At 42.4% G+C, this 26,601-nt stretch overlaps 1 protein-coding gene across 12 annotated transcripts in view; it reads left to right on the top strand.

The window, feature by feature from the left end:
- tenm2a (teneurin transmembrane protein 2a) overlaps window positions 1-26,601 on the top strand; it is a 2,964,155-nt gene that overhangs the window by 2,045,095 nt on the left and 892,459 nt on the right. The window lies entirely within an intron of this gene.

Here is a 26,601-nt window from a genome sequence, read left to right as displayed (position 1 = left end):
TGCAGAACAAACGACCCGTTACAATGTAGAAGCTTACACTGACAGCCAGCACCCTGGTTTAAACAGCTGTCAAAATGCTGTGGCATCGAATTTGGCTGCAGCCTGCAAACACCTACTGAGGAACTGCACTGTGAAAGGCAAACAGGCATTTTAATTCTGCGCTCTCTGCCAGAAGATTTAGTTACACATCAAATTGCAAAGGAGATGATTTTGCAGAGGGCTCAGTGGAAATCAAACAATTCTGGGGCTGGCTCTGGTTCCAGGTGCAGGTCTGGTCTGTGTTGTATTGTAAAGATGCTGAATCACAGCAGGAGCAAGAAGCCCGAAGGTGAGGAGACGCAGGTCAGCACTTAAGAGAATGGATTCGAGTGGTTGGTGGGATGAAAGTTTATAACGGAAAGAACTGGTAAGGGATGGGATTTGGTTATTAGTAAGGTGAAGTGGAAGGTTGGCTGAATCGGGGGCAGTCATTGTTGGTTACAAATGAGTAACCAAGAGGAGGGGGGGGGGGCGTCATGTTATAGTTGAGGTTCAGAAGGTGAGTGGGAGGATTGAAAAGAGGGAATAGGCCAGTAGGAATGGATTTGTGGTATTAAAAGCAGACTGTGTGGTGACACATTTGGGCTGCCCCCAGCACATCCTTAGGTTCTGTTGGTTGTTAATGAAAACAATGCATTTCACTGTATGTTTCGTTGCACTTGTGATAAATAAATAAATCTGAATCTGACTGGGGTGGACAGTAAATGTGTAGGTGACAGGAATCAGGTAATATACCTAAGCTTGAACGGGGATCCTGAGATAGAGCGAAGTAAGTAAATTACTTGAAATAAACCTGCCCATTGTATTCCCAGTCCCAGCTTGGTCTCAGGTTTCACAGGTGCTATAAACGTCTGTGTTTTCATGTGCGTCCTGCTGATGAAGGGGGTCACATATGCACAGGTAGTGCCCAAAGATGTATTGGATTTCACTCTGTGCAACTATGCTTGGCTGAATCACCAGTGTATTAATACAAAATTAATATCGTGGCCTTTGTTGGAATTCTGCGATTTTCATAGAATTTGGGATCATATAGTGCGGAGGAATATAACATCATACAATCAAATGTCTAGACCTCTGAATACTTCTGTAACTTTCAAAGACATTCAAACTATTTAAACATATATCAAAAATTTATAAAATATTAAAAATAACTGTTTAACCAAAAACAGACAAATGGATTTTATTGTGAGAGTATGGTCAAAATATTATAATATTTATAATATAGTCGTTGCATCCTTTCAGGTATACCTTTCTGGAAAATTGCCTTTCCCAAAGATTGCTGGCACTTACGGCAGCTCCACTTAGATCTAGTGGCCTTTCTCCTCAAAATCCAGGTCATTATTTTCATGCATCCAGTTATCTTCATCTTAAAGCAAACTTTGTATTTTGAGGAATTGCAGCCATTTTAACAGTGGTCTATTGACATATATTGTGACTGCAATTTCCTAACATTTTATATTGGAGTTTAGAGTTTCTTTGTGCTGGAATCTCAACAGCATCTCATGTAATTAGCTTAGCACAGTCATCTTACATTTAATGAACCATTCATCTGCAAAATGGATATTCCGTAGTGGTTTGCACCCCTCCACATCAATGTAGTTTAAAAATAGAGGAGCCAGTGGCGACAGTCTCCACTTATCAGATTGATCTCAGAGGACAGGTTTACATGCAATTTGATTTAATTCCTCCCTTTCTCTAAGCTGCTTCATCTAATCCATGATTATTCTGCATTTTACTGCATCAGCTTCTGAACACAGTCTCTCAGTGTTTGGATGCCAGGTTTAAATTTTATTGAGCACTCGATTTTTCTTTCCTTTCTTCATCCTTCTTTTCTCCGTCAGGGCTGCTTGCATCCATCCATCTTCCCTCAGTTGGGACAGAAGGGCGGGCGAGCACATCACTGACTCTCCTACAGCTGGTGGATTTGTCATTGTTGGTGGGAGTCTAAAATAGATGACCCAGTTTGAAATGCAGTGTGTTTAATGTGTGAGTATTATAGCAAGGTTGTAAGAGCTTTTATAGATAAGAATGGTCTTTGTGCCATCTTTAAATGTTTCAATTGACTGTACTTGCGCACTTAAGAAGGTTGGTCTTGATCTAAATATTATTTTGTTTCTGCAGCTGAGTACTCCACAGTTTGATGTAAATATGCAGATCGGTATTTAGTTTTGACCCTGAATTTATATGCTGGTTTACATCCCAGAGCAAACTTTCCTCCAGCGCATGAGGCTAACTGAAAGCCAACAGCAGCATGTAGCAGCAGAACTTCAAAATGACAATTCTAAAGCTTCTGTACAGCATAAAAGTGAAGCTCCAGCAGTTTATGAAAGTCAGCAGAACCCCTGAGGTTGAACTGCTTTTTGAAACATTAATATTAGCTCATAGAATTTACTGTGTATAATTTAATTAAAATGTGGCATATGATATTCATACTGTCATGCATCAGGCACTCCAAATGGTGGAGAGGTGGTGAGATTTAAGTAAAAAGGTTTTATGATCTTGGCACTGAAGGTTCAAAGCACAATATTAATGCATTTTTTCATGGAGGATTACCAGATATAGACTAATCCATATTTATATTGTTTTGCATCATAATGGAACCACTATTGGGCAATCAACCATAATCATCAACAATTGAATCATTTCACTGTTTGGGTTGTTAAAAACTGCGTTAATTTCAGCTATGTAATTATTATTTTTATGTAAGAGTCTGACTCATCTGGTACTTGAAATTCTTGGATGATATATGCCGGCTTGAAATGATTGACAGTAATCAATGAATTTGTTATATTGAGTTGCACCAACAAGAACATAATGGCAGCCATTTGCCAGATTGCTGGCCATAGACTGTCAGCTTGGGCAAACTAATTGTTGTCTGCCAAGTTGTAGTGCAGGGTTTGCCAATACAAAAACAATGGTATTGATTTACCAGATTTTTTCACTCTAATGTGCCAACTCAGACAAGCTGGTAGTGATATACAAACTGAGATAAGCTGACATTCCTCTGCCAAGTCCTTGTATAAAATTACCAGCTTGGCAAAATGCAATGCAGGTGGGAAGTCCTTCCAGAAGAAAGACCTATTCAGAGAAAGTGATGAACCTCTGGCTTTATCAGTTCTATGATACCCCATTTTGAAATAATTTAAATCCTGTCCTCCCTCTTTTCCTCCTCCTGGCTGTGGCCCTGACAAGTTATATTTTATTTGTTCCAGAGGAGTTCCTTCATTTAATAAGTCAGAGTTGTTTTTTTAAGAAATCTCACTGGAAGGGAGAAACATGACAGGAAAAAGACAGAAATTTGTTGTGAGTGTATGCAATAAATGGCAAAAGGCAACATGAACTGTTGGCTGTTGCCTTCCTCCTTCTGACTATGTTGTCATAGTTGAAGGGATTTACTTTTAACAAACTAGAGAGGTCAGCCAAGCAGCATCAAAAAACATTAAACAATTGCATATAAATAGATGGGCTATTTGGTAGCTTTGAGGTGTTTCAAATTCCTGGGGGAAAATAACAGAGGATAAAGAGAGGAAAGGAGAATCTAGAATTAGGGATTAAAGGAGACTGAAAATGTTGGGATCAGGAGCTAAAAGCAAACTGCTGAAGTAACAGACTATATCTGGAAAGAGAAATGTGCTGTCAATGTTTAAGGTTGAGTGAGACCCTTTTTCTGAACTGAAAGAATAGAGGGGAGATGAGATGAGGGGGAGAGCTGGAGCTACGGCTGGATTAAAAGGGCAGAGTGCTGATAGTCAGTTTAAAGAGGTGAGGAGGGATTGACAGGTGGGGGAGGGAAGGCTGGAAGAAGTGAGGCTGGGAGGTGATAGGTGGAAGCAACAAAGGGCTGCAGATGATGAAATATGATGCGAAAGGAAGATGGTGCATGGAACGAAATGAGGTGTGGAGAGTGTTGGGGGAAAGAGGGCACCCAGTGGAATGGGTGTGGGTAAAGAGTAATAGTGGGGGGGGGGGAGTAAAAAAAGCTGTGTGATAGTGGGAGGGATGAGTGAGGCTGTTTGTGAGTCTGGTTGGATCATAAGGAAAGGACATGGAATAGAAGAGGAACAAATTACCTGAAATTAGAGAACTCAATGTTGATACCATCAGGTTATGAACCACCCAGGTGAAACATGAGGTACTGCTCCTCCAGTTTGGCCTCACCCTGGCAGTGCAAGAAGCCAAAGGCACATTGGTTGGTGTGGGAGTGGGCAGGGGAATTGAAGTGGTTTGCAGGCAGAAGATCCAGATGGACCAATCAGACAGGATGTAGGCGCTCTTTAAAGTGGTTGTCTGGCCTGTGCTTGGTCTCACTGATGTAGTGGAGATCCCAAAGTCATCATTAAGTGTTCTGTAAAATTGAAAATCCTTTCTCTTAGAGGGGCATGAGTCTTTGGAAAACCCTTCCACAAAAAATTGGAGTTTTTGTACAGTCTTAAGGCAGAGTTAAACATTGAACCTCAATATACAAAGGTTGAAATATCATCACGGACCAGCAGGAATATGTTGAGGTAACAATCACGTCAGCCATTTTGTCTCTGAGTGGCAGAGTAGAATCAAGAAGCTGAGTGGCATGCTGTTGCTTCTAATTTTGATGCTTATCTGTTTGTGGGAACCTTATACCTCATTTAAATAAGACAATTTTACTTTGATCCCTCCCTTTATTGATATTAGTGCAACTAATTTGATGCTTTTTAAGGTATACACTTAAATAATACATTGCTGATTCCCAAAAATTAACAGATAGATCTTATTGACGGGCAAATGTTTATTCTATTATATTTGGTAAAATAATCATGATGTTAAATCATGCATTTTTGATCATTCTTTTCAGTTGTTTGAAAGAGTATTATGTGTCTGTAAAACACTTCAAAAGAGCGAAGTCATGTAGAATTCTGCACTTCAGGTATGGACAATGTGTACAACAGTTATTTAGTGCGGATAGCTCCTGAGCTGGGACAAACTGATTCAGTTTTCAGTAAGAATGAGTCAGCAGCACAGAGCTTTCTGATATACAATATTAATTAGTGTAAAATTGATAATTGTAGCTGAAGAGACTAGCAGGATGCCCAACGTGTTAAATGGAAATGCCAGGCTTGTATTAGATGAGTTGCCATTATTTACACCACCAATGATAGCCCACAATTGCTTCAACTTGTGCTCACTGAAACAAAGTCTTAAGAGAAATAGCTGATTCATGAATAGATAGTTTTTGTTAGGTAAATAATTGTAACCTGCTGATTTGTCCAACCTTTTTGGTTTTAAATTTTGATTTCCACAGCTTGCAGGTTTTAGTTAAACTCCAAATTTCCTTATGGAGTTTGGGCAAGAATTGATAAATCTGCCATCTTCCCCTCTGCTTCTTTTACAAACAGGTCCTTGACTTGAGTTAGCAGCTGCTCAAATTGTTATGTAGGTTATGACCTGCATTTGATTGCTTCTTTGCACTCGACTTCTAAAAGAAAAGGGGGGAGAAAACGGAGCCACTTTCAGATAGATTACATGGATCCTGACGGGGTGCTGTGAAGACATTTATCCTGATTAAACACCTAGTAACCTCACAGACGTTATTTGACTTCCTACAATGAAACCTGCGAGTTCTTAAAGGTGTTGAATTTTAAAGACCTATACTACCGTGAGGGATCGTACATAATTCAGAATGCTCATTACTGGAATGGTGACTGCTAACCGACTGAAAAGTTCAGAGAAATCAGATTGCTGTTCTCAAATCCAACATGGCACTTGCTGGATTGTGCACCATAAGGAGCATTACACATTGGATGTGAAATGAATGATTTATCAAACCACTGAATTGAATTGCACTCAATAAATGGTATGTGTTTACCTCGGGTGCACAGAAAATAAATGGTAATATGTACAGCTTACTATGAATTCCAGTAGCTACGCATGGGCAAATCGTCCAGGCCATATACATCACGATCAGATCCCTTTTCTCTGAATGGTTCGTCAGTCCATAAAGTACCTTGTTATTCCGTTTATTTTGCACTATTTATTTTTCTAATTTTTAGTAATTTTATGTGTTTGCACTGTACTGCTGCCACACAACAAAAAAAATCACATCAACCAAGTCAATAATAGTAAATCTAAATCTGAAATCTGGGAAGGTGAATTATACTGACCCTGTAGACCTGGGAGTCAAGGGATGGAACTTTTTAGACCATGCCCAGAATGGACAGCCTGTGACAGAGTGCTTCACCTCCTGTCATAGCCTATGAGGAGTTTTCACAAAATATTTTAAAATTAATTTAAAGTCAACAATTTTAAATTAATTAATTACCTACCCTGTTTCCAAGTTGTTCTGGGAGCGATGATGGAATCTCCAAGCTTGTGCCAGACTTGATCAGGCACGGACTCAGACAGCAAGATTCCCAAGCGTATTCTGGGGTTCGGTCCTTGGATTCCACGTCTCCGTGCTCCGTCCATTAATAGAGCACAGTGACATGTGGCAGCATCTGTTTTTGCGTGAGTCTCAACCTTACAGTAGGACCTTACAGTAGGAGCCTGAAGCATACTTATCAGCATGTAGCCATATGGCACCAGTTCCCTTTAGAACTGCCAGCCACAGTCAACAAGATTGGTCTCACATTTACATTTGCCCATGTCCTTGATGTTGCATCTTACACGAATGGTTTTAGAGAACAATGACGCATTTAAAGGTAGGACATGCTGTCTGGATTACTCACCATTTGAAGATCTTGAGAGATACAGCTTCTGCTTGGACTGTAATCAGTTTGGTGTATGGTCACAAGTAGTGGGTAGATGCATGAGTGGGATGAACAAAGATTTACCGTAGATGGATTTAAGTTGATTGGGGCAACAGGGAAGCAGTACAAAAGCCACTGGGATGATCTGTTGTGAAGAATAACAACTGCATGTGTGCAGATCTCAGCAACAGATAAGCTTCAGTGATCTTTTGGAATTCTGATTTTCTTCAAAAACTAACTCCAAATCAATGTTCATCACCCAGGTTGGAGAGGGGAGGCTATTTCAGTTTTTGTTCTCGTGCAATAAAATCAGCAACATCAACGTGTTATTAAAATTCCCGATCGATTCAAAGTTCAAAGTAAATTTGTTTTGTCGAACTCTGTATGTATAAATATGTCACCATATACTATCTTGAGTTTCATTTTCCTGCAGGCATTTACAGTCTTTCCAACACCAGTCATTCCAGAACTGGATAACCAGCGCAAAACATTCTGTGTGGTTTGGCTAAAATGCTTTGTGGACAAACAATTTGCAGAGATATCCATAAAACTTAGCCAAGCTGCTACTCTTAATCAAAGAATATTTTAAATATGCATTTGTTTTGGAAAATCGCTTGCTGAAATGTTGCAGCGTTGCAATGATTTGTGGAAGATTTTATGTTATTAATACACAAAATGGACTGAGAAGAAATTCTAAAAAGAAAGCACTTTTCTTCAGGTTGGTAGGAAACAGAAATCCTTGACCAGCATTTTTAAAGCCAATTTCAACACCACTTGTTAGTATCAGTGAAGGATATATATGCAGGTGTCCTTCCAGATCTGGTTCAACTTTGAAGTTTGGTGACTTCTGAATTTTTGTCTTTTGGTTCAGAATGGGGAGAATTGAAAGAATAAAATAACCTGACAGTCCAACAAATCTTCCATCATCAGTGGATCCAGTAGGTGTTTGCATACTTGAGTGAATGGTAATTTTATTTATTGAGAGGTAGAAATAACACAATCATTGTACTAAACCCAGTGGGAGCCTAAATTGAGTTCACATCAGCATGACCCGAGTGTAATTTATTTAACACTATTTACCAGGAATAAGATGCAACACATCTTGTCTGCCTGTGTGAGTTAGAACATGGACGTCAGTGTACTTGAGTCGGACTAAAGCACTTCAAAGGTTCAAAGGTTGCATGGATTTGTGGATTAGACTAATAAAACAGTATTGACTGTTGCAATTCATCACAAATCCCTGGTAGTCTGTACACTGCTTAAATAGTTAGTGGCTGGGGAAACTCACACCAGTTGAGGTAAACACCAGGCTGTCTGGAAACAATTGTACTAGACATAAGCAAACCTGGCGAACAATTGAGGCAGCTTTCAACATGAGAAAATAATTACTTGATGATCTGTGATGTCTTATTTATCAATTGAGCAAATGTCATGTTCTAGTGCTCACCAAATTGCATTCTCTTAAGTTCTATCAAGCTCTCCTAAAATATGAGATTTGATCTATTAACCTTACCCCATTCCCCCCATCTCCAACTATGGAGACACTCCCCTCAGTGATTTAGTTTTGGCTTTAACCTGTGATGTTCATGAGAAGAACTCTAATGCTATCAACTGATGGACAAATGTATTTCCAATAGAAAAAAACTGCTTTTCACCAATACATTCAGCATACATAAAAATTATCGGCTTTATCCTGGCAAAAAAAAATGTTCATCATTAGTATAAAAAGAATAGAGCTAGCACAAAGAAGATTGAACAGGGGTGATTTTATACAGCACCATCCTCAAGCTTGTCAGGACATCCTAAGTGATTTGCAAACAATGAATTCGTTTTGAAATCCAACATTTATAGATAGTGTTGAATAATGTAAGACACTGTACAAAGGGTCACCTGACCAAGAGGAAACTCAGATAAAAATCAGTGCCCAAACAAACTGGGGACAGTGATGTACCACCAATACTCTCTGCTGATCTCCAACTAAACCTCGTGTTTACCTGATGCTAATCTGTCAAGGTCGATTAGCTGAATGAAGATAACTCCAATCCCAGTCAGAACTCAAGGTATTCCATGTATGAATTCGACACATGCAGTTAGTGGGGCATTTGATGTGTGACAGGTGGTGCAGAATATTGAATGAAATTTCAATAGGCAGCAAAACCACATATAACCATATCACCATATAACAATCACAGCACGGTAACAGGCCATTCCGGCCCTCCTAGTCCATGCTGAACTCTTAATCTCACCTAGTCCCACCTACCCGCACTCAGCCCATAACCCTCCACTCCTTTCCTGTCCATATACCTATCCAATTTTACCTTAACTGACACAACTGAAATGGCCTCTACTACTTCTACAGGAAGCTCATTCCACACAGCTATCACTCTCTGAGTAAAGAAATACCCCCTCGTGTTTCCCTTAAACTTTTGCCCCCTAACTCTCAAATCATGTCCTCTCGTTTGATTCTCCCCTACTCTCAATGGAAACAGCCTATTCATGTCAACTCTATCTATCCCTCTCAAAATTTTAAATACCTCGATCAAATTCCCCCTCAACCTTCTACGCTCCAATGAATAGAGACCTAACTTTTTCAACCTTTCTCTGTAACTTAAGTGCTGAAACCCAGGTAACATCCTAGTAAATCGTCTCTGCACTTTCTCTAATTTATTGAGTTTGTTATTAATTCTGTATTCCATGCCTCCAAGTCAATTTTTTTTTTTTCCGGATAAGAAATGGTTTCTGCTGCACGCTGTTGAAGTTAGTAGAATATTTGCAAAGCATAGAAATAGTATTTTATTGTGAATCTGTGTCCAGATGGATCTGCTGAATGTCAACCTTAATGATGCAGCTGGGAGCAAGCATAAAATGGACCAGCTACACAGGAACATAATTACATGCCCTGCTTAGCTAGCTGTCCTAGCTGTTGAAAGCTCTAGATCTTTCTGAATACTTCCATCATTCAGAAGGACTCCAAAATTCTTACATGCTATGAAAAATATTAACAGGTTCTTTAAAATCAGAAATGGAAGTACAGTATTGAATAATTAAAAGCAATATTTAAAAATTGACCATTATTAAGTTTCTTTCAAATGGCAAATAATTTGCACACTAGATCAAACTTAGACTTTTGCCTTTATTGCATGCAAGCAAGCAGTCCCAAACTTAAGTGGGAAAATGATGGTATTTGCTCACAAAATCTGGGCCAGTAATTCATCTTCTAATTCGTGTTGCCCAGATCTGCTGGCAAAAGGGTTACTGGACCATGTTTAGTAGATGGAGCCAGTCTTTAATTATTTTATGAAATGCACAGGCACAAATGGTTGAACAGCCAAGAATGTTGTCAGTGATCCATAATTTTATGATTCTATACAAGAGAAACAAAAATCATTGCTGCCATAGACACACCATTGACTGAAGTATCCTTCTGTACAGCCTTGTCTGGTTTGTCATTTGTTGCTTTTGGGTGGTTTTTGAATTGCCTGCAGACCAACAATCAGGAAGGTGCAATTCAATAAAACTTGAATTCCTTGAGGACCTGTTACAGGGTTAATTCTGTATTCCATGCCTCCAAGTCAAATATTTTTTTTTTTCCGGATAAGAAATGGTTTCTGCTGCACGCTGCTGAAGTTAGTAGAATATTTGCAAAGCATAGAAATAGTATTTTATTGTGAATCTGTGTCCAGATGGATCTGCTGAATGTCAACCTTAATGATGCAGCTGGGAGCAAGCATAAAATGGGCCAGCTACACAGGAACATAATTAGAATTTTTTTCCTGTGATTAAGCCACAACTAAAGCCGCTTACCTCCTAATCATTTTAAAGCACAAAAACTGTGATTATTTTTCAAGACTCTTTTTTTTTTGCTGAAGCATTGACTAGTAACCCGAAATGTGACCTCAACCAACATCAATGAAATAGATTATCTATTCATCATCATCACATTCTTGAGTGTGGGATCTTCTGCTTAAATTGGTGTCATGCAGTACAACACAGATGACACTTCAAACAGGACATAATTGGCTGTCAAACATTTGAAAATGTCTGCTAAAAATGTTATATACAGTGTTTTGAAAAAGTATTCAGCCCCAATAACTGTTTTCACATTTTACTACCTCATTTTCTAAATTTAAAATTTATTGACATTGGATTTTTTGAGTTAATCTACAAAACCTGTCAACAATTTACTAAAAATTAAGAACCAAAATTGTGAGACTGAGAAAGTATTCATCCCCTTTGTAATTACTATGCTGACTTTCTTCAGGTGCACTAATGTATATTACCTTACCAATTCACTCAATTTGATGTAGAAAATTGGAGGATCAGCTGAATAAATACTCGCTCTCCCTGTAAAATTCAATAATTTAGTAGATTTTTAACAATCCAAACCAAAATGAAGACAAAAGAGCATTCAAGACATGTCAGGAAAATAATATTAGAGATGCACAAATCTGGGGAAGAGTACTAGATCATCTCAAAGGCGCTGAATATACCTCAAAGCTCAGTGCAGACCATTGTGAAAAAGTGAAAAAATATGAAACCCCACAGCCACACTGCCTAGGTCAGGCTGCCCCTCTGAACTTCCTCACCAGAGACAAGTGGCACTTGTAAGTGAGGCTACTGTGACACCAACAGTCACTGAGTGAGCTGCAGAAGCCAGTGGCTGCAACTGGAGATAAAGTTCATCACTCCGCAGTCTCTAAGGCCTTGCACAAAAAGGGTCTTTATGGAAGAGTGGCATGTAAGAAGCCCTTGCTAAAAAAAAACATATTCTTGTGCATAAATTCTTTACAAAGCATCACTTAAAAGATACTGTAAAGATGTGGAAGAAAGTCTTGTGGGTCAGATGAGATTAAAATGTAACTCTTTGGCCTCAACACTAAGTGCTACGTGTGGCCGAAATCTAATACTGTGCACCAGGCAGGTAACACCATCCCCCTGTAAAGTATGGTGGATGTAGCATAATGCTATTGGTTTATTTTCAACAGCAATAACTGGAAATCTGCTCAGGATGTGAAGTTGAATGCTGCTAAATACAGAGAATTGCTGGATAAAAACCTGCTGTATTCGGCCAGAAAGCTTAAACTGGGGAGGAAGTTCATCTTTCAACAAGACAATGACCCAAAACACACACTGCCAGAGCAACCATGGCTTCAAATGAAGAAAATTGATTCCCTTGAGTGGTCCAGTCAAAGTCCTGATCTTAACCCAATCAAACTTCTCTGGCAACACTTAAAGAATGCTGTCCACCGCCATTCCCCAACTAACCTAGCATAGCTTGAGCAATTTTGCAAGGAGGAATGGGCAAATCTTGCTACATCACATTGTGCAAAGGCAATAGAGACTTATCCAAAAATGCTACTGGTTGTAATGGCTGCAAGAGATGACTCAACTAAGTACTGAGCAAAAGGGAGTGAATACTTTTGAAGTGCTAACATTCTAGTTTTTCCTGCTTTATAATTTTCGCTGTCTTTTGGGTTCTACTGTGAAAAAAGAAGCATGTGTTTCACAAATAAAAATTCTCAGTTAAATTAATCAAAATCCCTGGTTGTAATACTCATTTATGTAAACAAAAGGTTGGGTCAGAATACTTTTACAAGGCTCTATAAATGAAACTTCTTTAAAGGTAATATTTACGGCTGAACTCTGTGGATTTGTCTTATATTTATGACTTCCACTGTATGTCCCTTTTTACAGTATTGAGACATTATATAACATTACAATGCAGAGCAGTGAGTTGGCTTGGAAAACTGTCATGCCTTTGGCAGGCATGGCGTTTGGTCCTGGAATCTCCAATCATTAGAAGCATCTTCTCCATGTCCACTCTGTCTGGTCCTTTCAATACTTGGCATGTTTCAATGAGATCCCCCATCATACTTCTAAACTCCAGTTACTGTGGGCTCAGAATCATCAATCGCTCCTCATACATTGACCTAAAAAAAAAGCAAGTGGGGTTTAGAAGAATGAAGGGGGATCTCATTGAAACATGCTGAATATTGGGACATATTAGAGAGATATAGTAGATAGAGTGTACGTGGAGAAGATGTTTCCAGTAGTGGGCGAGTGTAGGACCAGAGGCACAGTCTCAGATGTACCCTTAGAACAAAGGGTATTGAATCTGTGGAATTCATTGCCATAGAAGCAAAGTCATCGAGTATATTTAAACAAGAGGTTTTACGGATTCTTGACTAATAAGGGTGTCAATGGTTATAGGAAGAAGGTGGTTGAAATGGAAAATAAATCAGCTATGATTGAATGCTGGAGCAGACTCAATGGGCTGAATGGCCTAATTCTGTTCCTAGGTCTATGGTATTATTTCATTGCCTTGGCTATATCCTAAGTAACACTAGGAATTGCCACGTCTCTACATTCTAAAGTCACCAGAGTTTGCCAGATATGCACCTACCACTACAGTAAAAGAGGGCATCAGGTTATATAACCATTTTCTAATTGAGGTGCTCAGAGAAACAAACCTAAATATTTTAGTGTTAAATATAACTAGTTTACGGACGAATCCACTCACCTGAGTTTGATGATAAAATGATTTGACTCAATGGATTGAACTTTCCCCTACCGCTCCATGAAGATGGTAATTGGTATGTTCTTTATTCGCCTGCCTCAGTAGAAGGTAAATGCTTCAAATCCATGGGATCGGAAGATCCCAGGTACATGACAACTTTTGTCTGGGATTCTCTTGTGTTGTGAATTCATGGAAATAGAACAAGAAACAAAAACATTTCATTGAAGATTTCTAGCACCAGGAGTGAAAGTTTCTTAAAAATAAAACAAGAATTTATAGAAATCTAGTATTTGTAAATAGAGTTCACGTACAAAAATAATACTTTGTGAGTGGATCTAAATAACCTAATTCACTCCAATATATGCCTTTACATGGAACAAATTTTCATAAAATTAGCACATTTCATAGTTTCACTTTAATCTATCAGACTAAAGGAAAAAACAGAACCAGAAATATGAAAGAAAAACAACATTTAATGGGAATACTCAGCAGTGCATTGTCCTTCCACGAGACTATTCTGTTTCTAGAAATAGTGTTGGATGGGGGACTGTCCGCTCCGCAGTCTCTTTCCAAAACTATTTCTCCGTCTCGTGGCATGTTCCTGTACAAGTACAAGAGATATAACAGTTGCAAAATTACCTCCTCCCTTCTCACATTAAGGAGCTCAGGCATTCTTCCAAAAAAAATACAGTTTTTTCCTATATTTCTTTCAATTTAGAGCAGTGAATACATTGCTCATAACATCACCTCTACTACCCTTCCAAAAATACTCATTCCCGTCTGTGGTAAGGGAAACAGAGCTAATGTTTCAGGTTAACAACCCTTTATCAGAAGAGGGAAGGAGAGAAAAGAAGCTTGTTAAGCTTCAGAGATAGTGGGTGGAGAAGAAGGATGTGCCCAGCCTTACCTACCAGCCATGTCTTTCTGTTCTGCCCTTCGCGATGCCAATATTTGTCCTGAGGAAGGGTCTCAGCCCACTGTTTACTCTTTTCCATAGATACTGCCTGACCTACTGAGTTCCTCCAACACTTGTGTGTGTTGCTTTGGATTTCCAGCATCTGCAGATTCTCTTGCATTTGTGAATCATTGTCCATGTTCTTTTCTCTATTTATCTCATTCTCTCACTGCTCCCATTCACTTATTGACTAGATTACTTTGTTTACAGTTTATCCTCATAGTCATTCAGGCTTTACCCTATCAAAACCAAACTTCTCCTCCTCCTCCCTTCAAATTTTACAAACTTCTTTTGTCTTTTTCATGGTTCTGACAAAGAATATTCTAAATGAGGCATTGGCTGTGTGTGTTTTCCCACAGATATAGCCAGACCTGCTGAACAGTTATAGTGTTTCCTGTTTTTTTTATTTTAGATTTCCAGCATCTGAAATTGCCTGTCCTTCTGGATTGGATTTTAAACAAAATCGCAAAGAGATCACTGGTAATCTGATTAATACTTTTTGCTAATGCTTTTCTAAATATTGGGTCAGTGATCACTTGCTGCCTCATTGATTCTCAGTCAGTCTGTATTTTGTGCACGTGAATGAAATATCTGTGGCCTTTGCCTCAGGGGAGAAGGTTAAAATGTCAGGGGAAAAGTTAATGAAAAAGATTACTTGAGAAACATGTGCTTTGTGCTGGGTTAACATTGATTGAGAGATTTCTAACTACCTTAATGTAAAAGAAATATATGGTTCTTGGTTCACCAATAGTTTTGACCATTAGCAGGGTAACATATTATTCAAGGTTTCTCAATGACAACTTCTGATTGATCAGCGAAGATTGTCAAGCAGATAAATTTACTCAGTCTGTGAACTGAATATAGTTCATAGCAAAATGCAAACCTATTGCTGTTATTAGTTACTAGGCAGAAAATCTATAAACTATTCTACCAAGAAAGAAGTTCTTGCCATTAAGTAGCAACTTTGACATGCTTGGGATATCCTGATTACCAGTAAAGTGCTTCAGGAATGATTTCACTATTGAAGTGTGGGAGATAAGGCACCTAATTTGCACATAGCAATCTCACATATACAGTGATGCATAAATTATCAGGTGATCTGATTTAGTGGCATTAATTGGGGGATATATAACTTACAGACACAGGGGAGATCATCCTTCCAGAAATGTACCTCAGTATCTGTTAGGTCAATTTGAGAGAGCAGGTGGGCTTTTAGCTCCACTTTATCAGAACTGCAATATTTCTGACTATGCAACCTTCCTCAACAAGGTGCTGGAATGTCAAATTAGATTATGTGTTGAGATCTCTGGAGTGAGGCATCTCAAAATCATTGATGGATGTGCAAGTAATTCTTTTTTCCCCACTGTTGCTGGTAGAGAAAAATAATAGAAAATTTACAGCACAAAAAGAAGCCAGTCAGCCCATTGTGAGTACCTAATTTCATTTCCCAGAACTCGTTTCATGGCCTTGAAGGTCATAGCTCTTTCAGTATAGGTCAAGGTAATTTGTAAAATGTGATCAGAGTTTGACTTCTACCACTCTATCAGGCACTGAGTATTGGAGTTCCCCTCATCTCCACTCTACACTTGCCAGTAACTTAAAATCTAAGTGCCTGGCTCTTGTCCATTTTTCTAAGGGAACAAAGACCTTCACTCATTCTCCCTGAACTATGCTTTTCTCTCTTAGTTTCTGTTCCAAAGAAATTTATCAGTTCTTTCCACCCAGCTACAATTCAGCAGTCCTGGTAACATCCTGTTAAATCTCTTCTGTATCCTCATTAGTCCAACAGATACTTTCTGCAATATTGGCACAATCACTTTATAGTGCCAGCAATCACGGATTGGGGTTCAGTTCCTGCCATTATCTGTAAGAAGTTTGTATATTCTCGTGACTACGCAGGTTTCCTCCAGGTGCTCTGGTTTCCTCCCACGTTCCAAAGACATATGGTTAGGGTTAGCATTAGTGAGTGGTGGGCTTGGCGTCAGAAGTGTTTTGATGCTTGTGGGCAGCCCAGCACAATCTTCCCTGATTTGATTTGATGCTAATGATGCAATTGATTGTATGTTTCGATGTACATGGGGCAAACAAAGATAATCTATAATCTTTATTCTTCAAAGCCATCAGGGTACATTTTTGAAGTATGGAATGTTGTAAGCTGGGAATGCATCCATCTGTCACAAACGATGACAGATTATTGAATAAGTTGTTTTAGTGTAGTCAATTGAAAATTTGTTATGATACTAGGAATATCTTCCCTGCTTGCCTTCAAATCATGCATGGGGCCTATACGTCCACCTAAATGTGTAGGTGAATATCAGTTTGATATTACAACAAAAACTAACAGGTCTGGCAGTGCAGCATTGCTTCAGAGCTGCCCCAGAGCATCAGGGGGGATATTTTGGTCAAGACTCTCGATGAACACTGAACCCTCAACATCTGACCTAGAGATGAGAATTCTCCCAAATAATCCACAGTTGACAATTAGTAATGAAAGTAACAAGATGGTAATAATTAGCAAAGTATTGCATTGGAACATGATTCCCTTTAATGATGGGTGGGCAGCACAGTTGTATTGCTGGTAGAACTACTGATATAGCTCCAGCTACCTGGGTTCGTTCCTGACCTCTGATACTGTCTATGTGGAGTTTGCATGTTCTTGTGACCCTGTGGGTTAACACCTGCATTCCAAATACATACAGGTTGGTAAGTTAATTGATGCTGTAAATTGTCCCTGGTGTGCAGGCAGGAATGGGGAGGTGGGGCAGGAAGTGAGGTGATGTTGGGATCGTGTGGTTACAGTGTAACTAATGAGAATGCAGGGGGGAAAAATAGAATAGTTGTGGGATTAGTGTAAATGGATGGTTGGCTCAGACTTGAAGGCTCAAAGGGACTATTTCTATGCTGTATGATTTTATGATTTTACAACATACAGTATTACGGAGTAAGGAATAATACTGGTTTTTACTGGTTTGCTTGGTGTTCCCAGAGCCAAGTATTTAAGGACTGGTGATTTAAGGACCTTTTGCTCTTACGCACCACAAATTTGGAATACTCTACTGACTAAGATATGCCAGGCTAGTACTAGTGAATGATTCCATAACACTTCTAAAATCCTACTTTTTAAATTTGACCTTCTTATAGGATTATTTAATGCCTGTTGATGATGATTATATAATTTGGTATATTCAATTACATTTTATTCTATATAGTATTTGTCTTATGATTTTAAATTTTTCTCATATTTTTATGACTATATTGATTTATCTTTACAATCTGTGCAAAGCACTTTGAGCATAGATCTTAATCTATGAAAGGTGCTATATAAATACAGTTAATATTATTATTAATAGTGAATAGCTAGCTTCCCTAACTGACCAGCAACAAAGAAATTTTGGCTTCAAATTAGAGAGCTTAGCAATAATTCATCAGGTCTATCTTGCTTTAAACCAGGGGTTCCCAACCTTTTTTAAGCCATGGACCAATACTATTACCTGAGGGGTCCGTGGACCCCAGGTTGGGAACCCCCGCTAATCCAACTCAAGCCTACGTGGAGTGAACATTATCTTCGGATTTTTGTGATCTGCTGAGTTCGATATTGAAGTAGATGATTTTGTTTAACTTTATATGTAGCGTTATCTATCTGTTTAGTTGTGTTTGCTCACTGACCCCCGGAATTTTAAGTATTTTGATTCTTTTATCTTGTCGAGAAAACTCATTACCCTGCAAACAGTTCAATATTGAACTGTAGGGATATATATAGGCCTCACATTTCTGTGCCTTGCTGTTATCATTAGTTCAAGTTTATTATTAAAGTGTGCATATGCTATCATATACTACCCAGAGATTCACTTTTGTGGGCATTCACAGTAGACGTAAAGAAATACAATAGAATCAATGAGAAACTACATACAAAGAAAGATGGATTATTAGCCAATGTGTAAAATAAGACAAACAATCAAATACAAAAAAATCAAGTAATAATAAAGTATTAAGTAATACCGAGAACATGAGTTGAAAAGTCCTTGAAAGTGAGTCCTTTGGTTATGGAATCAAGTCAGAGTTGAAGTGAGTAACGTTATTTATGCTGATTCAGGAGCCTGATGCTTGAAGGGTAATGACTGTTCCTAAACCTGGTGGTGTCAGACCTGAGGCTGCTCTGCCTCTTTCTCAATGGCAGCAGTGAGAAGGGAGCATGGCCTGGAGGGTGAGGGTGCTGATGATGGATGCTACTTTCCTGTGGCAGTACTGTTTGTGGATCTGTTCAACGGTGCACGTCTTTGAGCGCGTCTACATGGAGTGCTGTCCAGGAAAGCAGTGTCCATTATCAAGGATCCCCACCACCCATGCCATACCCTCTTTTCCCTGATGCCATCAGGCAAAAAGCACAGGAGCCTCAGGACCCACACTACCAGGTTCATAAAGAGTTATTACCCCTCAACGATTTGACTCTTGAACCAGAGGAGATATATTCACTTGCCTCATCACTCAACTGTTCCCACAACCTTTAGACTCTCTTGCAAGGACTCTTCATCTTATATTCTTGATATTTATTGCTTATATATTTATTTGTTTTGTGTTTGCACAGTTTGTTGTCTATCGCACATTGGCTGTTGGTCCGCCTTGCTGGGTGTGGTGTTTCATTGATTCCATTGTGTTTCTTGGAATTACTATGAATGCCCGGTAGAAAATAAATCTCTGGGTTGTATATGGTGACATACTTTGGTCAAAGTACATTTATTACTTTGTTAATAAATTTACATTTAACTTTGAACTTTGGTTGGAAAGGCTTTATAGTGATGGTCTGGGTTGTATCCACTACTTTTGTAGGCTTTTCCATTCATGGCATTGTTGTTTCCATACTAGGCTGTAATGCAACCAGTCAGCAGGAGACTCTGCACTGTCCAGCTACAGAGATTTGTTAAAGATTTAGAAGACATACCAAACCTGCACAAACCCCTAATAAGATTGAGGCATTGCCCTATCTTCTTTGTAATGGCACTTACATGCTGGTTCCTCTGAAACGATAAAGCCAAGGAATTTAAAGCTACTGACCCTGTCCACCTCCAGTTCCCTAATGGGGATTGGATCATGGACCTCAACTTTCCTCCTCTTGTAGTCAATAATCAGCACTTAATTAACAAATTAGCATTTGTTGACTTGCTCTTTCTTCTGATACGTCACTCTGAATAAGTTCTGTTCATGTTCCTCTATCTTTTCCCAGTGGATCATTCACTCATCCAGTTTATGGTAATTTTTACTCTCCTTTGTTGATCTTCAGCTTAGTTTGTTAATTAATTTTAGGTAATATATATTAAGGCTACACTTGTTATGTTAATCCAAGGTATAGATTTATCCTACTGGTTCAACATTAAGTATTCCCAGAATGGGAAATCACATCAACAACCCGCCCTTATCAGTTATCCTGTAAATTAATTGACACAAAGTGTATTAGAGTTGGGCTGGAGTGGTTGAGCTTTCAACTACTTCTTTTTACAGTGCGGAAAAATGTTTAGACTGTAGCGATGTACTACATACAGAGCTAGAGACGACACGCAGTCGGTAAGTCGTTTCGAGACTAGTTTATTCAAACTTCGCGGCGCTGGCATTTAATCCCTAGTGCCCGCCCTCTCCGGGCGGAAATGACGTCAGAGGTGCATTACCAAAGTCTCTCCCTGCGCGCTGGCTATTTGTGAGCCGGTTCGCCTGCACAGAAAGTGTGTCGCCACATAACCGCCCCCCCCAGAACCGGCGATACACCCCCAATGTCCACAGTCTGGATCAGCCTCTGTTTGGGAGGTCTGCCTCTGCGCTGCGGTGCCTGAACCTCGACCGGCTGCGCCAAGTCCACATGGGCTGGTTTGAGTCGGTCCACCGTGAAAACCTCCTCTTTCCCCCCAATGTCCAGAACGTACGTGGACCCGTTGTTGTTGATCACCTTGAACGGCCCCCGTACGGCCGCTGTAGTGGTGCCCGGTGTCTGCCCCTTCGTACAAACACAAACTTACAGTCCTGCAGGTCTTTGGGTACATAGGTCGGGGTCCGTCCGTGCTGTGAAGTCGGCACGGGGGCCAGGTTGCCGAGCCTTTCGCGTAGCCTGTCCAGGACTGCTGCAGGTTCCTCCTCTTGCCCCCTTGGGGCTGGTATGAACTCTCCTGGGACGGCCAGGGGTGCGCCGTACACCAACTCAGCCGACGAGGCATGCAGATCCTCTTTGGGCGCTGTGCGAATTCCAAGCAGGACCCAAGGAAGCTCGTCCACCCAGTTAGGTCCTCTCAGGCGGTCCACGAGAGCCGACTTCAACTGACGGTGGAAGCGTTCCACTAGTCCGTTCGACTGTGGGTGGTAGGCAGTAGTGTGGTGTAGCTGTTTTCCCAATAGGCTGGCCACAGCCGACCACAGGCTGGAGATGAACTGGGCGCCTCTGTCGGAGGCAATGTGGGCCGGTACTCCGAAGCGTGCTACCCAGGTTGCGATCAGTGCTCAGGCGCAGGAATCGGCAGATGTGTCGGTGAGTGGGACCGCCTCTGGCCACCTCGTGAACCAGTCTACCATAGTTAGGAGGTACCGCGCTCCTCGGGACACTGGTAGGGGGCCCACGATATCCACATGAATGTGGTCAAACCTCCGGTGGGTGGGTTCGAACTGCTGCGGCGGGGCTTTAGTGTGCCGTGGCACCTTGGCTGTTTGACACTGCGCGCACGTTCTGGCCCATTCACTGACCTGCTAGAGAAGTCCGTGCCACGCGAACTTGCTGGAGACCAGCCGGACGGTTGTCCTGATAGATGGGTGCGCCAGATCGTGTATGGAGTTGAAAACTCGCCGCCTCCAGGCTGCCGGGACGATGGGGCGAGGTTGGCCAGTAGCCACGTCGTACCGGAGGGTCCTCTTACCTGGGCCTACGAGAAAGTCCTGCAGCTGCAAACCCGAGACTGTGGTCCTGTAGCTGGGCATCTCGTCGTCTGCCTGCTGTGCCTCCGCCAGTGCTGCATAGTCCACCCCCAGGGACAGGGCCTGGACAGCTGGTCTGGAGAGTGCGTCCGCCATGACGTTGTCCTTTCCCGAGACATGCTGGATGTCCGTCGTGGACTCAGATGTGTAGGACAGATATCGCTGCTGGCGAGCCGACCAGGGATCAGACACCTTCGTGAACGCGAAGGTCAACGGTTTGTGGTCCGTGAACGCGGTGAACAGCCTGCCTTCTAAGAAGTACCTGAAATGCCGGATTGCCAGATACAGTGCCAACAGCTCCCGGTTGAAAGCACTGTACTTGAGTTCGGGTGGTCGTAGGTGCTTGCTGAAGAACGCCAGGGGTTGCCAGTGCCCCTCGATGAGCTGCTCCAGCACCCCACCGACTGCTGTGTCGGATGCGTCCACCGTGAGGGCAGTCGGAACGTCCGTTCTGGGGTGCACCAGCATCGCGGCATCTGCCAAGGCTTCCTTGGCTTTAATGAAAGCGGCTGCGGCATCCTCGTCCCAAGTAATGTCCTTGCCTTTACCCGACATCAGGGTGTACAAAGGGCGCATGATATGGGCTGTTGAGGGGAGGAAACGGTGGTAGAAGTTCACCATACCAACGAACTCCTGCAGGCCTTTGACCGCGTTGGGCCAGGCAAAGTGGCGGATCGCGTCTACCTTGGCGGACAGAGGTGTTGCCCCGTCTTTGGTAATCCTGTGGCCCAGGAAGTCAATGGTATCAAGACCGAACTGGCATTTGGCCGGGTTGATCGTGAGGCCGAAATCACTCAGGCGGGAGTAGAGCTGGCGGAGGTGGGACAGATGCTCCTGGCGACTACTGCTGGCTATAAGGATGTCGTCCTAATAGATGAATGCAAAGTCCAGGTCGCGTCCCACCACATCCATTAGCCGCTGGAACGTCTGTGCGGCATTCTTCAGGCCGAACGGCATTCGGAGGAGCTCGAACAGGCCGAACGGGGTGATGAGTGCTGTTTTGGGGATGTCTTCAGGGTGCACCGGGATTTGATGGTATCCTCCGGACGAGGTCTACTTTGGAAAATATTCTTGCCCCATGCAGGTTTGCTGCAAAGTCCTGTATGTGCAGCACGGGGTAGCGGTCTGGAGTTGTAGCCTCGTTCAGTCTGCAGTAGTCGCCGCATGGTCTTCAACCCCCGGCTGCTTTGGGCACCATGTGCAGTGGGGAGGCCCATGGGCTATCGGACCTCCGTACGATCCCCAATTCCTCCATCCTCTTGAACTTCTCCTTCGCCAGGCAGAGCTTTTCCGGGGGGAGCCTTCGTGCGCGGGCGTGGAGGGGTGGTCCCTGGGTCGGAATGTGGTGCTGTACCCCGTGTCTGGGCACGGCTGCCGTGAACTGCAGTGCCAGAATCGATGGAAAGTCCGCCAGGATTCTGGTGAATTCGTTGTCCGACAGTGTGATGGAGTCCAGGTGTGGGGCCGCGAACTTGACTTCACCCAGGGAGAACGTCTGGAAAGTTTCGGCATGTACCAGTCTTTTCCTTTGCAAGTCGACCAGCAGGCTGTGAGCTTGCAAGAAGTCCGCCCCCAGGAGTGGTTGGGCCACCACGGCCAGTGTGAAGTCCCACGTAAAATGGCTGGCCCCGAACTGCAGCTGCACTGTGCGGGTGCCGTAGGTCCGTATCGTGCTGCCGTTTGCGGCCCTCAGGGTGGGTCCTGGCTTCCTGTTGCGGGTGTCGTACCCCGTCGGGGGCAAGACGCTGATTTCTGCTCCGGTGTCGACCAAGAAGCGCCGTCCCGACTGTTTGTCCCAGACGTACAAGAGTCTGTCCTGGTGGCCAGCCGCCATAGTCATTAACGGCTGCTGGCCCTGGCCCTTGCAGAGCGGGCGACAACGACGGGCTTTTGTGCCCCACCGCTGGTGGTAGAAACACCACTGTTCACTGTCCTCCTCACTCCTGCCTCTGTGTTGTGTGCGCCCCCCTGCCGGGCCTGGTCTGGTCTGCTGTTGGGCGTGTGGCCTGGTAATCTGACCGATGGATGCCACGCTCTCCCTCTTGGCTTTCCACAGCACGTCTGCCCGGGCCGCCACCTTCTGGGGGTCGCTGAGATCTGCGTCGGCCAGCAGCAGATGTATGTCCTCGGGCAGCTGCTCTAGGAACGCCTGCTCAAACATGAGGCAGGGCTTGTGTCCGTCAGCCAGGGCCAGCATCTCGTTCATCAATGCTGACGGCAATCTGTCTCCCAAACCATCCAGGTGAAGCAGGCGGGCACCCCGCTCATGCCGTGAGAGGCCAAAGGTCCCAATGAGCAGCGCTTTGAATGCTTCATATTTGCCTTCTTCCGGGGGCGACTGTATGAAATCCACAACCTGGGCGGCCGTCTCCTGGTCAAGGGCGCTCACCACGTGGTAGTAACGCATGGAATCAGAGGATATCTGCTGAATCTGGAACTGGGCTTCTGCTTGGCTAAACCACACGCGTGGTCGCAGTATCCAGAAAGTCATCAGTTTTAGCAAAACTGCATGACCAGATGAAGAGTCGGTCATCTTTGGTCCAAATCCCGTTTGGACCGTCGGGGTCACCAATGTAGCGATGTACTACATACAGAGCTAGAGACGACACACAGTTGGTAAATCATTTCGAGACTAATTTATTCAAACTTCGCGGCGCTGGCATTTAATCCTTAGCGCCCGCCCTCTCCGGGCGGAAATGACATCAGAGGTGCATTACCAAAGTCTCTCCCCGCGCGCTGGCTATTTGTGAGCCGGTTCGCCTGCACAGAAAGTGGGTTGCCACAAGACATTGAAATTCTCCAATGCACGCACCCCTCCCCCCCACCCAACAACTCATTGCCCATATTTGGAAACAATGATTTGTAAACATATGGCTTACCACTAGGTGGCACAGCCCATTGGCACAATGGTGATACATGTTCTTTAATCTTGTTTAAGTAACTAGGAAGAAGGTCAGACAAAACTTATGAATTATGCACAAGCTTATGAATGATGTAGAATCAACTTAGACAAGTATTCTATTAATTCATTTCCCTAGCATGCTTCTGTTTAGTATGTCTTGCAAATGTGAGCTGATGCTATAGTGATGCAATAAATTCCACCAGTGGGTTCTGAAAACATTACATTGAGTCAAAATGTGGTTATGTCTGTTGAGCTTTTGAAGCTTATGTTCCATTTGGCCGCACCTTGAAAAGGCAATCTTCTTCCATTTTCACTTGGTCATTTTCCCTTTGGTTGCTCCGTGACATTTGAATGTACTTGCAGTGGATTTAGAAGTAAGCAATGAAGAGTTTTCAGACACAAAATGCTGGAGGAGCTCAGCAGATCAGGCAGGATCTAGGGAAAGGAATAAAGAGTCGATGTTTTGGGCTGGAAAACGTGAAGACTGGAAAGGAAGGGGGAGGAAAGCAGATTAAGAAGGTTGGGGAACAGGGGATGGTGTCTCTGCTATAGAAGGTAATAGGTGATATCAGGTGATGGGGAAGATAGGTGGATGGTGGGACTGGAATGAAGTGGGGTACTGGGAGATGACAGGTGGAAAAGGTAAAGGGATGAAGAAGGAATTTAATAGGAGCGTGAACCATGGGAGGGAAAGGGAAGGAAGGGGGCAGCAGACAGATGTGACAGGCTGGTGAGGAGAAGAGAAGAGGTAAGAGGGGAGGCAGAATGTCGAGTGAAGGGAGAGGAGGAAGAAATGACCAGAAGTTAGAGATTTGACCTCAAGTCTCTGGATTGCTGTTGTATGGGAATGGATTACTCAGTGCATTGACTTTTGTAGCCTTTCCAATGTATCAGTGAAGCAATTCCAAAATATATTCCCTCCCAGCATAGAAGATGGTATTGGACTGGCATTTAAATAGAACCATAGATCATTATAGCACCTAAACAGGCCCTTCAGCCCATCTAGTCTGTGCCTATTATTTTGCCTAGTCCCATCAACCTGCACCTGTACTATGGCCCTCCATACCCCTCCCATCCATATACCCATCTAAATTTCTCTTGTGTTGAAATAAAGTCTGCACCTCATGCCTGATAAGTGACTTGGATCAGCTTCCATTTGCCTGCTGGCACAACAGGTCCTCAGCAGATGCCATTTCATTGGCTCTTCACTCAACCCTGGAACACCTGGACAGCAAAGATGCACACATCAAGATGCTCTTTATCAACTATAACTCAGCATTAATTACTATCTTCCACTCAAAACTAATCAATTATCTTCAAGGCCTTGGCCACAATACCTCCTTGTGCAATCGGATCCTTGATTTCCTCTTTTGCTGACCCCAATCTGTTCATATTGGCAACAATATCTCCTCCACAATCTCCATCAGCACAGGTGCACCACAGGATTGTGTGCTTAATCTCCCAATCTACTTAATTTACTCTTATGACTTTGTGGTTAAGAACAGCTTTAAAGCCACATTTAAGTTTGCTGTCATTGGCCACCAAATCAATGGTAGTGATGAGTCAGTATATAGGAGAGAGATTGAAATCTGGATGAGTGGGGCCACAACAACTACCTGTCACTCAGTGTCAGCAAGACCAAGGAGCTGATTATTGACTTCAGGAGGAGGAAATTAGAGCTCCGTAGCCAGTCTTCATTGGTGGATCAGAGGTGGAGAGGGTCAGCAACTTTAGATTCCTCGGTGTTATCATTTCAGAGGACCTGTTCTGGGCCCAGCATGTAAGTGCAATTATGAAGAAAGCACAGTAGCACCTCTATTTCCTTAGAAGTTTGCAGACAAACTTCTATTGATGTGTGGTGGAGAGTATATCAACTGGTTGCATCACAGCCTGGTATGGAAACACCAATGTGCTTGAACAGAAAATCCTTCAAAAAGTAGTGGATACAGCTCAGTCCATCACAGGTAATGCCCTCCCTTCCACTGAGCACATCAACATGGAGCGCTGATGTAGGAAAGCAGCATCCATCATCTGGAACTCTAACCACCCAGATCATGCTCTCTTCTTGTTGCTGCCATCAAGAAAATTGTACAGGAGCCTCTGGACTCGTACTCCTAGGTTCAGACAGAGTTATTACCCCTCAAGTGTCAACCTCTTGGACCAGTGGGGATAACTTGATTCAACTTCATCTGCCCTACCACTGGACTGTTTCTGCAATCTATGGACTCACTTTCAAGGACTCCTCATCTCATATTCTTGCTATTTATTACTTATTTATTTGTTATGTTTTTCTCTTTTGTATTTGCACAGTTCGTTGTCTCTTGCACATTAGTTGTTTGTCCACCCTGTTGGGTGTGGTCTTTCATCGACTCTATTATGGTTCTTGGATTTACTGAGTATGCCCATAAGTATTTGGTGACATGTTATGTACTTTGAGAATAAATTTACTTTGAATTTTGAATCAGTTTCACTGGCAGCTCATTCCACACTCTCACCAGAGTGTGCAAAGATATTTGTGGAA

The sequence above is a fragment of the Hemitrygon akajei genome, chromosome 15 (assembly GCF_048418815.1).
Source record: "Hemitrygon akajei chromosome 15, sHemAka1.3, whole genome shotgun sequence".
NCBI lineage: Eukaryota > Metazoa > Chordata > Chondrichthyes > Myliobatiformes > Dasyatidae > Hemitrygon > Hemitrygon akajei.
This window is presented reverse-complemented; position numbering and strand designations above follow the sequence as displayed.